The sequence below is a fragment of the Cebus imitator genome, unplaced genomic scaffold, assembly GCF_001604975.1.
Source record: "Cebus imitator isolate Cc_AM_T3 unplaced genomic scaffold, Cebus_imitator-1.0 Scaffold135, whole genome shotgun sequence".
Taxonomy (NCBI): domain Eukaryota; kingdom Metazoa; phylum Chordata; class Mammalia; order Primates; family Cebidae; genus Cebus; species Cebus imitator.
The window spans coordinates 2,360,471-2,373,561 of NW_016107450.1; the positions used below are offsets into that span (position 1 = coordinate 2,360,471).

The 13,091-nt window shown below is 37.6% G+C and overlaps 1 non-coding gene and 1 pseudogene across 1 annotated transcript; one reads left to right on the forward strand and one right to left on the reverse strand.

The window, feature by feature from the left end:
* Window positions 1-1,494: 1,494 nt before the first annotated feature.
* LOC119473154 lies at window positions 1,495-1,556 on the forward strand. Its single transcript, XR_005202350.1, has one exon. It is a non-coding gene; the product is annotated as a U7 small nuclear RNA (small nuclear RNA).
* A 5,544-nt stretch (window positions 1,557-7,100) lies between these two features.
* Window positions 7,101-13,091, reverse strand: part of LOC108313215 — a 16,943-nt pseudogene continuing 10,952 nt past the window's right edge.

Below are 13,091 nucleotides of genomic sequence, written 5' to 3' on the forward strand. Positions count from 1 at the left end.
GCATCTAAAGCCTCATCCTTTTTTTCTATCTGAATATTACAACTTAAGTCTTTAGGTTACTGGAACCAATACACCTCCAAGGCAACTGAAGCTTCACCCTAGCTTATGGTTCAACAGCTTCTTTATTTCTGGCACCTATATTGGAGCAAAGGAGTCCTTCCTCCTTTTTTTTTTTTTTTTTTTTTTTTTTTTTAGCTTGGCCATACTTTAAAAGTAATGTTTGTTTTATTTCTTCCAGCATTTCTAGGTATTGGTAGTGGAAAATATGTTTTTATTTTTATGGTCAGAAGTCTCAGTTTCCTCACCAGTAATGTGGAAAAAGCTATTCATTTATGTTACAGGGTTTTCAGGATTAAATGAAACAATATATATAAAGTGCTTAGCATAGTACCCAACACAGAAGTACTCAATAAATGTTAGCTGTTATAATTATTACCTAATGCTGATTGAGAAGCTCAAGATACAAACTCAAATCTGCTTAAGGAAAACTACTTAAATGAATTTAAAAACTAATGTTTTGGTCCTCTCTTAGAATGTAATGTTGGCTAATTTAAAAGTAAGCTCCCTTTCTGATATAATGTGAGCATACTAAGCTTACTGCCTACGGTATATTCTATCATGTATTCTACTTTGAGTGTTTCATCTCACTTTTACTCTCTTCCACTTAGCATGCGGGTGGGGACAAAACAGTATTAATAAATATTTGATGTCTGACTCAGTTGAAATATATATTTTTTTCTTTTAACAGATACATTTTAATTCAATTCCTCATAGTTATAGCTTATTTTATAAACATGTTTACAGCTTCTCTATTAAAAATCATCAAATTTTAGGCTGGTGCAGTGGTCGACACCTGTAATCCCAACACTCTGGGATGCTGAGACGGGAGGAGCACCTGAGGTTAGGATTTTGAGACCAGCTTGGCCAACACGGTAAAACCCCATCTGTACTGAAAATACAAAAATTAGCCAGCGTGGTGGCGGGCACTTGTAATTCCAGCTTCTCAGGAGGCTGAGGCAGGAGAATCACTTGAACCCGGAAGGCAGAGGTTGTGGTGAGCCAAGATAGCACCATTGCATCCCAGCCTGGGTGACAAGAGCATGACTCTGTCTCAAAAAAAAAAAAAAAAAAAAAATCAAATTTTAAAGTGACATGAAAATAATTTGAAATTTATTTTATTAGTATTTTATTATTATTTTTTTTTTTGAGACAGAGTTTCACTCTTGTTACCCAGGCTGGAGTGCAATGGCGCGATCTCGGCTCACCGCAACCTCCGCCTCCTGGGTTCAGGCAATTCTCCTGCCTCAGCCTCCTGAGTAGCTGGGATTACAGGCACGCGCCACCATGCCCAGCTAATTTTTTGTAGTGTTAGCAGAGATGGGGTTTCACCATGTTGACCAGGATGGTCTCGATCTCTTGACCTCGTGATCCACCCGCCTTGGCCTCCCAAAGTGCTGGGATTACAGGCGTGAGCCACCGCGCCTGGCCTTTTATTAGTATTACAGCTGTTTTAGAATTTGTCTAGGAGCCTTTCTGTTTTTTGCCAGAAAGCCCCCCCCCCCACATAAATTAATTTTATTAAGAAAAAATAATCTCTCAGTCTTGTTTCTAAAATATTTATTTACTTCAAGATATGAATTTAGAAAAAGCATTTCATATATTATTAACAGGCTATGTGGTTTATTTCCACTGAAGAGCATAATTAATTTAAACAAAGCATATCTAATTAAAATGCCATGTGGAAGTAATCTTTTTCATGTTCTTAAAAGAGAAGAATGATGGAGGAAAAGAATAATAGATAGTATTTTCAATCTGAGTCTTTATGTGATATCAGAATGGATACTATTCTATTTCTTCTCTATAACAGATATTTTATGTGTGTGTAGTCCTACTTTTGTTAATGTGTCTTCATTTCTGGGCGAAATGAAAGCTGACCTAGAACTGTGGTCATTCCTGTGTCAAAGTTGCAACAACTGTGGTCACTGAACAATTACTATGGCAATCTGACTGGTCCTAAAGGGATAGTTGTGTTAGACCAAGATCTAAAACAATCTGTAGAAGGTGAATGAACTGCAGTTTCAAACTGTAATGGTTTGAGCTTGTGTCAGTATTCAACCAAAAGAAACAGATATGCAGACAACTTATTCTTGGATATCTGTTCTTTTTATTGGATAAAAGTCCTAGAAAACATTGAAATGTTTCTTTACTCAGTTCTTTTTTTGACAATTTTATTTTACCACTGAAATATTGACAGAGCTCTAAGAAATGACATAGATGACTATGTGGTTTCTATGACAAATAAAGTGTTTTTTTTTTCCTTTTTAGAACCATCAAATTCTTTTGAACTGGCATATAAAGAAAGATGTTATTTATTTCTTAACATGAGATTCTAAAATATTTATGAGGTGCTTAATTGAGACAGATTACTAATATATAATAGGAAATAAGAAAGTGACAAGGTATTTAACAGCAGCACGTGTATTTATTTATTTATTTATTTATTTCCAAAGGGATTATAGATTTGTACTGATCTATCTACCTTTTCTAACCTTGCTCAGATACATTTTTTAGGTCATAAAAATTTTAGCTGGAGTTAGTGCACAGCTGTAAGAAAATGAATATCCTGCCTTTTCCCAAACTGTTTTTCATTTCTTTGCTTGCGTTCTTTCATTCATTCAACAGATGCTGAACTCCTGTTCTGTACAGACACTGTGGTAGGTATTCAGGGTACCTTACTAGTCAATCATAAGACAATCAGGGCTCTCTTGAGTCTCTAGTGCTGGACAATTTTCCCCCTTCTCTTTCATTCTGACACTTCCCTGCCACTTTCTTTCTCTAACCTTTCTCTTCTTTACCTTTGTTTCTTTCCCTCATCTCCTTATTTCTCTTCCTTTCTCTCTTTGTCAGAAAATCGCTACAGGGCTTTCCTGTCTTCTTCAAGCTCATCTAGGTCCAATAGATGAGACTTCCTTCTTTGCACTACACTCTTTTCCTGTGGGAATTCAGGGACGTTCATAATTTTTGGCCTGACTTAGCTATGTCTGTACCTCTTCTGAAGGAAGTTGGTTGCTAGCTGATGAGAGTATCATTTCTTCTACTGCCATGGAGTCACGCTCCTCTGCCTTTCATCGTGCTGCCAAACTCTGTGAAGAGTGAATCCTTTGGGAAGAGACATCTTTCTGTCTATGTTTATGAGCAATCATTTTTTGGTTGAAACAATTTTTAAAAAATTGGTTTTATATTCATGTACCTAAATTTATTTCCAATTTGGTTTCATTGATCACCGTACTGGCTGAGTTTTTCATTTCTGTTGAGCTTCCCACAATGAATAGTACAGAGTATTTTTCCAGCACTATTTGGTGAGATAGGGAAAGGTTAGGGAGGAAAGCCTAAGATAAATTCAGAAATGACCATCGTCCTATTGTTTTCTGAAGCAGTGTAGTAAAAGAAGAAAAGAAAAGAAAATCGGTGTAGAGTCACAACACAAAGTTGATAAGGATAAGCAAGCTGGGTTCAGCTGAAATCACAGATTAATCAGAATAATAGAATTTATTTTAGCCCTGGAAGAGTTATTTTGATCTAACCTTGGCTCTTTAAAGCTGAGAATCAGAGATGTCAAGTTACTTGCCAGATATAACACAGCAAATTAACAACAGAGCTGAGGCTGGAACCCAGGTCTCAGTTGCCAGTTTCCTTTCTCACCAAGAAGGATAGAAGGTAGGGAATAGGAGTAATTATCTTTTGATGGAGATGGACTTGTTAGAACCATGGAGATTCAGAGGTTTATACTCTTTATCTGTATATTCTTTAATACATTGGAATTAAAGAACGTAGTTTCAGCCAGGCATGGTGGCTCAGGCCTGTAATCCCAGCAGTTTGGGAGGCCGAGGCAGGCAGATCACCTGGAGTCGGGAGTTTGAGACCAGCCTGACCAACATGAAGAAACCCTGTCTCTACTAAAAATACAAAATTAACTGGACATGGTGGTGCATTCCTGTAATCCCAGCTAGTTGGGAGGCTGAGGCAAGAGAATTGCTTGAACCTGGGAGGCATAGGTTTCGGTGAGCTGACGTCATGCCATTATAATCCAGGCTGGGCAACATGAGTAAAACTGTCTCAAAAAGAAAAAAAAAAAGAATCTAGTTTCTTATGATCCTTGTGCAACCAGCTAAGGTGTTGAAAAGAACTGGTATGATAAAATGAACTGCTATCTACTGAAACTAGGTCTGCATTGTCAGTATATCCATAGGTGTGAGTTTATTTTATATCTTGGTTTGATGTTAGTGATTGCTTAGGGGAAAAATGTTTTTCCCTTAACCCCAAGTGCTGGAGTTATAGGTAAAGTTGGGAAGCTGAATTTGTTATTGGTGAATTCAGGGGATAAGTAATACATTGAAGAGTTCTGGATATATATAAACTCCTCCACAGGACAGAGGAGTTTAAACTTGAAAAAAAAAAAAAAACTTGAATAAGGAGTCAGAACCTTAAGTTTATTACTTATTTAATTAGCCTATTATTTGAGGTGGCTTAGTACAGAGTTTAATCTCTCTTCTTGGGAAATCATTTGATCTCTGACTTTCTATCTCCTGAAAAGCCAAAAAATTATTACATCTCTGCTCCATTGGTGTGGATATTTTCATTTTTAGCCAGTCCCCAAAATGGTCCCCAATGATTCCTTGCCTCCTAGTAATCATGGCTTGTAGAGTCTTCCCACATTATAGCAGGGTTTTTCTGTGTGGCCAATAGAATATGGCAAAATAATGCTATGTCATTTCTGAGGCTAGCTCGTGGAGCACACTGTGGCTTCTGCCCTGTACTTTCTTTTTTTTTTTTCCCCTGAGTTGGAATTTCACTCTTTGCCCAGGCAGGAGTACAAGGGTGTGATCTCAGCTCACTGCAACTGCTACCTCCCAGGTTCAATTGATTCTCCTGCGTCATCTTCCTGTAGCTGGGATTACAGGCATGCACCACCATGCCCAGCTAATTTTTGCATTTTCAGTAGAGACGAGGTTTCACCATGTTATCAGGCTGGTCTCAAACTCCTGACCTCAGGTGCCTGGCCCTGTCTTGTACTTTCTTGGATCCTTTCCTCTGGGGAAAGCATACTGCCAGGTTATGAGGATACTGAGACAGCTCTCCACGTAGCAAGGCACTGAGGCTTTCTACCAAAGATCAAAGAGAATTTGCAGCCTTCTGTCAATAGAAACATGAGTGAACCGTCTTGGAAATAGATCTGTTGACTCTGGTCAAACCTTCAAGTGACTGCAGCACCTGAGGTTGCTTGAATGTGACTTCAGGAGAGACCCTGAGATAGAACCATCAGCTTAGCCATTCTCAGATGCTTGACCCCAGAAACGATATGAGATAATAAATGCTTATTGTTTTAAACTGTTACATTTTGGGGATGATTTGTTATGCAGCAGTAGGTAGCTAATACAGTTGGGAAGACAAAAGTTAAATATCATTAATTAATTAACTGATTTTATGAGATGGGGTTTTGCTATATTGCCCAGGCTGGTATTGAACTTCTGGGCTCAAGCAGTCTTCCTACCTCAGCCTCCCTGTTAGCTGGGATTACAGATGCACACTACTGTGACTGGCTCTCTGGTATTCTTTTTTATTTTTATTTTATTTTTTTAATTAATTTATTTTTTGAGATGGAGTCTCACTCTTGTTGCCCAGGCTGGAGTGCAGTGGCGTAATCTTGGCTCACCGCAACCTCTGCCTCTCAGGTTCAAGCAATTCTCCTGTTTCAGCCTCCCAAGTAGCTGAGATTACAGGCACCTGCCACTACACCCGGCTATTTTTTTTTTTTGACAAGGAGTCTTGCTCTGTTATCCAGGCTATAGTGTAATGGTGTGATCTCGGCTCACTGCAACCTCTGCCTCCTGGGTTCAAGCGATTCTCCTGCCTCAGCCTCCCGAGTGGCTGGGATTACAGGCATCTGCTACCATGCCTGACTAATTTTGGTATTTTTAGTAGAAACTGGGTTTCACCATGTTGGCTAGGCTGGTCTCGAACTCCTGGCGTGGTGATCCGCCCACCTCGGCCTCCCAAAGTGGTGGGATTACAGGCGTAAGCCACTGCATCTGGCCTCTAGCATTCTTAATTTAAAAGAAACAGTAATAATAAGTAGAGATTTTAATTGTGAGATGTGACCCTTATAAACAATCACACTATTTGGCCTGTACTCAATATTTTCATTTGATTAAACAGAAAACTGAAGAACAGGAAAGTTAAGTGATATATTTTTTGGAGGAGCTGGTAGTTGCTGAGAATTGAAATATACTTCTATTCTTTTTCCACTTTTCCTTAAAGTATGGTTCTATTTAAACAGATAGAAGTAAAGATGAAGTCCAAAATGGCACCAGGAAATTCAAAAGAGCGTTATGGTTTGTGCAAACTTTGTTTAAAGATACGTTTTCTGAGAGCTACTGTTTTAGTGTTAAATTATTTCAAGTGGTCTGAGTCATTTTATCGTTACACACCAGTCAGTTATGCCACTTTCAGTTAATAAATGTGGAGGGGGTTCAAGAGATCATTTAACATAGGCCCAGATAGGAATATTTTTGATCAATTCAACAGACACTTGTAAAGAGCACCACCACTGGTCAGGGGATATAAAAATAAATAAGATAATAACATCTCTGCTAAAAAGATTTATAGGTTAATAGGTTAGTGGTGGGGCAGATAATTTCAATAATGATACAGGTATTTTATAGGGCATAGGTAGAGTTTAGAGGAGGTACACCTAACCCAGTGTGGGAGCTCAGGGAGGACAAATTACTTTCTCAAAGACACACAGCTATGTGTGTGGCATCTTGAACCTGTCTTGGTTGTTTTCCATAGACCTGGGAGTGGTAGGAACAGGATTGTATGTTGCCTGCCTGTTCCCTTTCATGTATTAGTAAGGTACTGAGGGAATGTATTTTCTTACCAAGTCCACAAGGGGGCATAGTTTTAAGGGCAAGAACTTCCCAGCGCCATGCCCCCTCCCATCTCTCTCCATCTGGGAGATTTAACTGTCTCTGTTTTAATTTTCGCAGAGGCGGGAAGAATCAAAAGTCAATCACTCCAGCGGAAGTTCTAAGGAACTCCTTTCATTGGCCCGGGGGCTTTAAGAAGGCAGGGGTTCCTCCCAGGTTCACAGGCCCCTTCTTCGACACCCCTTCAAACTCCAGGTTTTGGTCCCCTTCCACGAGCACCCCCTTAGTGGAAACCATCTTTCTCTCCCCTGGATTTCCCCTCTGGATTTCCCTTCCACACTCTTCGTGGACGTTTTCTCTCTTCTTTTTTTCCTCTTTCTCTACCAAATCAATTCACTTTCTACAAAAACTCTGTTTGGGGGTCAGTATTTACTTTGTGAGCACACCTAGTCCGCTTCTTCATTCTTGAGAGAGCAGGAGAACCTTGGAGAAACGTCCTCTCAGGGGAGCTGAGGGCACCCCTGAACCCCAACAGTACTGTCTATGTTTCTTTATAGAGACTCCATATTCACTGAGGTATTATTCAAACTACTTTTTCCTTTTTATTTATAGAGATGGGGTCTCCTTATGTTGCCCAGGCTTATCTTGAACTACTGGGCTCTAGCAATTCTCCCACCTTGGCCTCCCAAAGTGCTGGGGTGACAGAGGCGTGAGCCACTGCACCTGGCTCAAACTTCTTTTCGAGTTTCTCTGCCAAGCAGGAGAAGTAGAATGGGACAGAAAGGCTAAGAAACAGAAGCGTTAAAATAACAAAACCCAGGAAGTATGGAAGTGTTAGAAACGAGCTAGGAGACTCAAATACATAAGGCCAAACTGTAAGAATAAAACATATGGGGTGTGGGATTCTTAAAAAAAAAAAATCTATTAAACAGTCTTCTTAATGCTTTGTCACATATTTCTAGCTAGTAGTCAGTAAGAAATTTGTGGCAATGTGCTGGTTTGGCTTTAAGGAAAAATTATACCCATGGATCAATTTGGTAGAATCTAGTACTTAATTCTATCAGTTTGAACAAGCAAGTTTCAGACATTATAGAGCCAAGGGAACTTCCAACAGTCTTCCATGAATGAGGCAATCTGAATGAAGAGGTCTTTTATAAATTCATTTTGAACTCTGCCCACAAATCAAAGGTTAGCAGGCCCTTCAAAGAGGCTTCAAAATGCCTGGAGGTGCTGCCGTGCCAGGGGTTGCTCCTGTGTGACAGGCAGAGGGAAAAAAGCAACAAGGAACAGGGGCCAAAAGGCAAAAAGAGGGCACTGAAAGAGAAGAGGGAGAGAAGGAAGGGAGAAGAAAAAGGAAGAACTGATAACGATTGTTTGTTGAGCACCGTCAGCCACGGTGCTGAGTACTTTGCAAACTTGATCTCAATCCTCCCCGCAGTCCTATGAGGTAGTACTGGCAGTACTTTTGTTTTACTTATTAGGGTACTGAAGCTAAAAGAAGGTAATTTGTCAGAAGTCATACAGCTAACAAGTAGCAAAGCTGGACTTTGAACCCACGTCTGTCTGCCTTCAAAATCTAGCACTCCTTATTACAATGCCACAAGGAAAACATGTTCACCTATTAGGGTCTGAGAAATACCTACCACTGACGATGACTGGCTGGGCTCTTCTGTGGCTGGCCCTTGGATTTTTTTTTAAGTTTGTAGACAAGTCTTTAACAGGATGAAGATCCCTTAATTGGATTTGCCTGTTATCCAATATTGCACACCGCATCACATGCTGTGCTTCAGTTCCCTACGTGAATCAGTTAAAACCTTCCCATTTAGTCTAATGAACCCTAATTTCAGACAAAGGTAACTGTCACCTTTTGTTTCATCCTGTGCTTTTATTTTTCAAATACCAGAGCCGACCTCTGAACTCAATCTGCACTTGCCTATTGATGCATAAATATCTATAATATCACAGTAAATTAAATTCTATTTTATAGGGTTTCTATTTAACAATCTGTCAGAACTTTCACAGCATTTGATTTCTGGTCGCCTCTGTCCAGTGACAGGTTTATCTCAATATGGCTTGATTAATGAAACCTTTTATTTGGTGTAAGCACACCTATTATTACCATAGTCTCTTAATGCTTGCTTAGGCAACACTGAGGTCTGGCAGCAGGGACTCTCAAAACTTCTAGCTTCTTTTCCATCAGAACATCGGGTGTGGTTAATAGGCCAGGAGACTGATGCCCTCCTAGTGGGGAGCATGGTGATGTTAGTGTCGGTTAAATGATCTAGCACTGTCTCAGAAGCTTGGCCAAACTCTCATTTAACCTCAGGGTTTAAAAACGTTTCTGACTTAGTGCCAACAAATCTGCCTATCTCTCCATTGCTACTTTGTCCTCATATGTCAGTCATTGAGGGGCATAGTGGACGTCTCCTTTGGGAGCCAAGAAATTGCAGTGTGTACTGTGTAGCTGAGAAGTGGGATGCAGCCTAACATAAAATAACATATTGAAAAAAAGCGTCTTAATGAAGCCAAGGGGCCAGGCACTAAGAGCTCCTAAGAAATAGAAATGACTTTATGATGGATATTCCACAAGCAACCTTTTCAGAAAAGAAGAGTGCAATTGAATTATGTTTTGTTCCTGACAAGTATTTACCTCGGAGAGAAGCTGCCATTACTATGGGACTATCTCCTTCGTGTCCTGCGTGCTTCCAAAACCCCGGGGAAAGAAATAACTTGCTTTGCACACAGACTCAAAATGTTGTCACTCTGTTTTACATTGCTATTAAATATTTGATAACATTAAAAGTGAGACATTGAAAATAAAATCTGAAGCTGTGCTGGAGAAATTGTCTTCTCTGCAGTTTTCCTATCTAGTATTTTCTGTACTGGTAAAATGATTTGCTTCTGCTGTATATTACACTGTTTCTTATTTGTACCCCTGCCCCCTGCTAATACTTAAAACAGCTGATACTTTTTTGTTAAATGTTCTTTTTTTAGTTTGTGGTCATTATGGCTTTAAGTGTAGTAAATTCCACCTGGAGAATTTAACAGTTTGGCTGTTATTTTTAAACGTTCTGTGGTAGGAAAGAGAATACAGTAATATTTATAGGTATGATTCAAGTTTCTAATAAATAATAAAATCAGATAAATGAAACCAATGAGTCTATTATTAAAAAATAACTTTATGATAGTTAACATTCTGTTAAGACTTGAATATTTAAAGGAAAACTAACCCCTAAACACATTAGAAAAAAGTATTTTGTTTAGTTACTATCCTAGATTGATTATTAATTTAATTACTTGAATTTGCAGTTTGTTATTAAATATATATGCTTACATAGACCTTAAATCACAGAAGTTTTCCTTCTGGAGTTTTAGAAGTGAAGAGGAATATTTTATAGGAAATATTTCTTTTAAAGGGGTAACATCAGATTTTTATTATCAGTTTAGGGTTAAAAGAATTCCTTGTAATCATTGCTGGAAAAATAAAATATAGCTTAACTGTACTTTCAATATTAGATATATGGTTTAAGAATATTCAATAAAGTAAGAAAGTAGAGAAACTAGTTTAATTTAAAATGATGCTGAAAATTAATCAAATAATTTTAGTAACATAATTAGCATTTGGATCTTGTGTTCTATTTGAAAAATATATATATGCCATTTTTCTTCATTAAAAATGTTCTTTTGTAAGAAAATACAGAAACCTCTTAATGAGATTCTGAGTAGAGAGTTATGATTCTCCAACATGTTTCTCAGGTTTTAGTTTATTTCACATCATGCTTTTTAACCTTCGACAACAAATATTGTTGTAGTATGAAGACAGCAAATCTAAACAATTACATATGTAGTCCAAAGGCATACACAAGAAAATCAATATTTGACATCTTTGCAACTCCCTCTTTGCAGTAGCGTTCAATACCTCTTATTCATTATACACTTATATCTCTTTCAGATTCGCCTTTGTCACTAGAAACCCATTTTTTTTTCTCCTTTGACTTCCACATAACTTCTTTGCCCTGTACTTTTACAGATGCCTTCTGGCTATAAATACTAATGAAATCTCTTTGCTTAATTCAATTTTGCTGGTACACTTACAGTTATGACCTAACTTTCCCACGAGAGAGACTGATTGAACATTCCACTACCTTATGGATGGGAGCAAACATTCTTACAGAACTGGACTGACAATTTCCATAATTATAGAATTCACAGCCTAATGACCTTAAAAAACAATAAAAAGATCTCTTGTTAATTCCATCTCTGTTACTGACATTCAAGATATTTCATTTTTCACGGGACAACAAATTTACTTTTTTATTTTCCAAAGAGCGGTCTATCCTTTCCCCCCAGATTAAATTTTCTGAATATTGAAGTATTCCATTGAATATTTAGCATTTCTTTGTCTTTTAAAAGTTAGAATATTTATGATCCTTAGAATGAGTTTGACTGATTTATAGCAATCAATTATAAGAGTGCGTTTTCAAATAGCCCTTTTAAAAATGAAGAATAGAATAATTAAAAAGATCACAAGTCCTCCCTTGCATATAATTATTTCATTATTTCATTACAGTGCAGAAATTATTTTTGCTGACTGTGAGCAATTTTAGTTGAGCAAGATCTGTGTTAATATCCAATAGCAAGCAGTTCATCCTAAGAAATAAGATCACTAATTGCCTGAATTTTATTCAGGACGGTGAGTCTTATGAGTCACATTGCAGTATAAACCTAATCACGAGGTAGAGTGGGTACAATACCTTTTCTGCAGTGTAGATATCCTAAAAGCGTAACCTGCCTGCTAATTTATTCCTTCAACAGGTTTATTGCCTTGTTAAGCATTTGTTTTGTAGAATATTCTTAATCTATCTAGATTGTCACAGAAAATCTGTGATAATGAAATATTAAAATTCAGACTTGAAGTGTACTAAAGCCAGCATGAATAATCAAAGCTAAAACACAGCATCTTTGGTTCTTTCTAAATACCAAAATGTTCAGTACCCTGGAATATATTCTGGAAACTTTTGGCTTACAAATAAAGGCTTCGTGAGGTATGGAAATCTTTAGTATAGTAAGATAGGCTGTTATTAACTGAAGCTAAATTAAATGTTAATAATAGCCATTTTCTTGGAAAAATCTAACATTCATCATAAACCTGATAGTATTCTTGGCATATCTAAATATTTTATGCATATATAAGCTATTTTCTTCCCATAAATATTTTACATATATTTATTGCTATGGGAAGAATGTATAAATTATAATAAAATTAATCAGAACCACTGTGTTTTTTTTTTCCTTCTATTTCCCATTTTAATGTGTACAGCTAGGGAAGTTTTTGACTAACAATCCTTAATTTTGCTTCAAATTTAATAATATTACATTTTCTCATATTAACACATAGGCCACCTTTTCTCCTTTTTCTTCTAGTCCTCTGAACAGAACCATTATCTTAATGACCAAGACTGTTTTGATCAAATGTGAGTAAACATATTACAAAATTATTTATTATTATATGTATTTTAATACTGAATATGATGCCATTGCTGGTCTAACTTAGACCTTAGGTGAAAAATACGGTATTCTTAGTTTAACTTCTTGTTTGTTTGCTTTTGTGGGTTTTTGTTTTTGTTTTTTTAAAACACAAGGTCTCGCTCTGTTGCCCAGGTTGGAGTGCAGTGTTGTGATCATAGCTCATTGCGGCGTCGAACTCCTGGGCTCAGGCGATCCTCCCACCTCAGCCTCATAAGTAACTAGGACCACAAGCAAGTGCCACCATGCCTGGCTAATTTTTTTAAAAGTACAGACAGGGTCTTGCTATGTTGTCCAGGTTACTTAGTTTAACTTTTGAAAGTGAAAATAAGATACATGAAAATCTCACTAGTATTAATTGGTAAATTTGTGTATTCATTTAGCAAATATTTCTTGAGCACCTCTATGTGTTAGGTATAATTCTAATGTGTTAAAACTACTTTCCCACACCCTTTCAAGAAAAACACTAACATTTTTGCCTTCTTTGCTTGGATTCAGGTATATGCATTTGCTGCAAAAAGGAGAAATTAGCCAGGTGCAAGCCTGTAATCCTAGCACTTTGGGAGGCTGAGGCAGGAGAATTGCTTGATCCCAGGAGTTTGAGATCAGCCTGGGCAACATAGTGAGAATCTGTCTCTA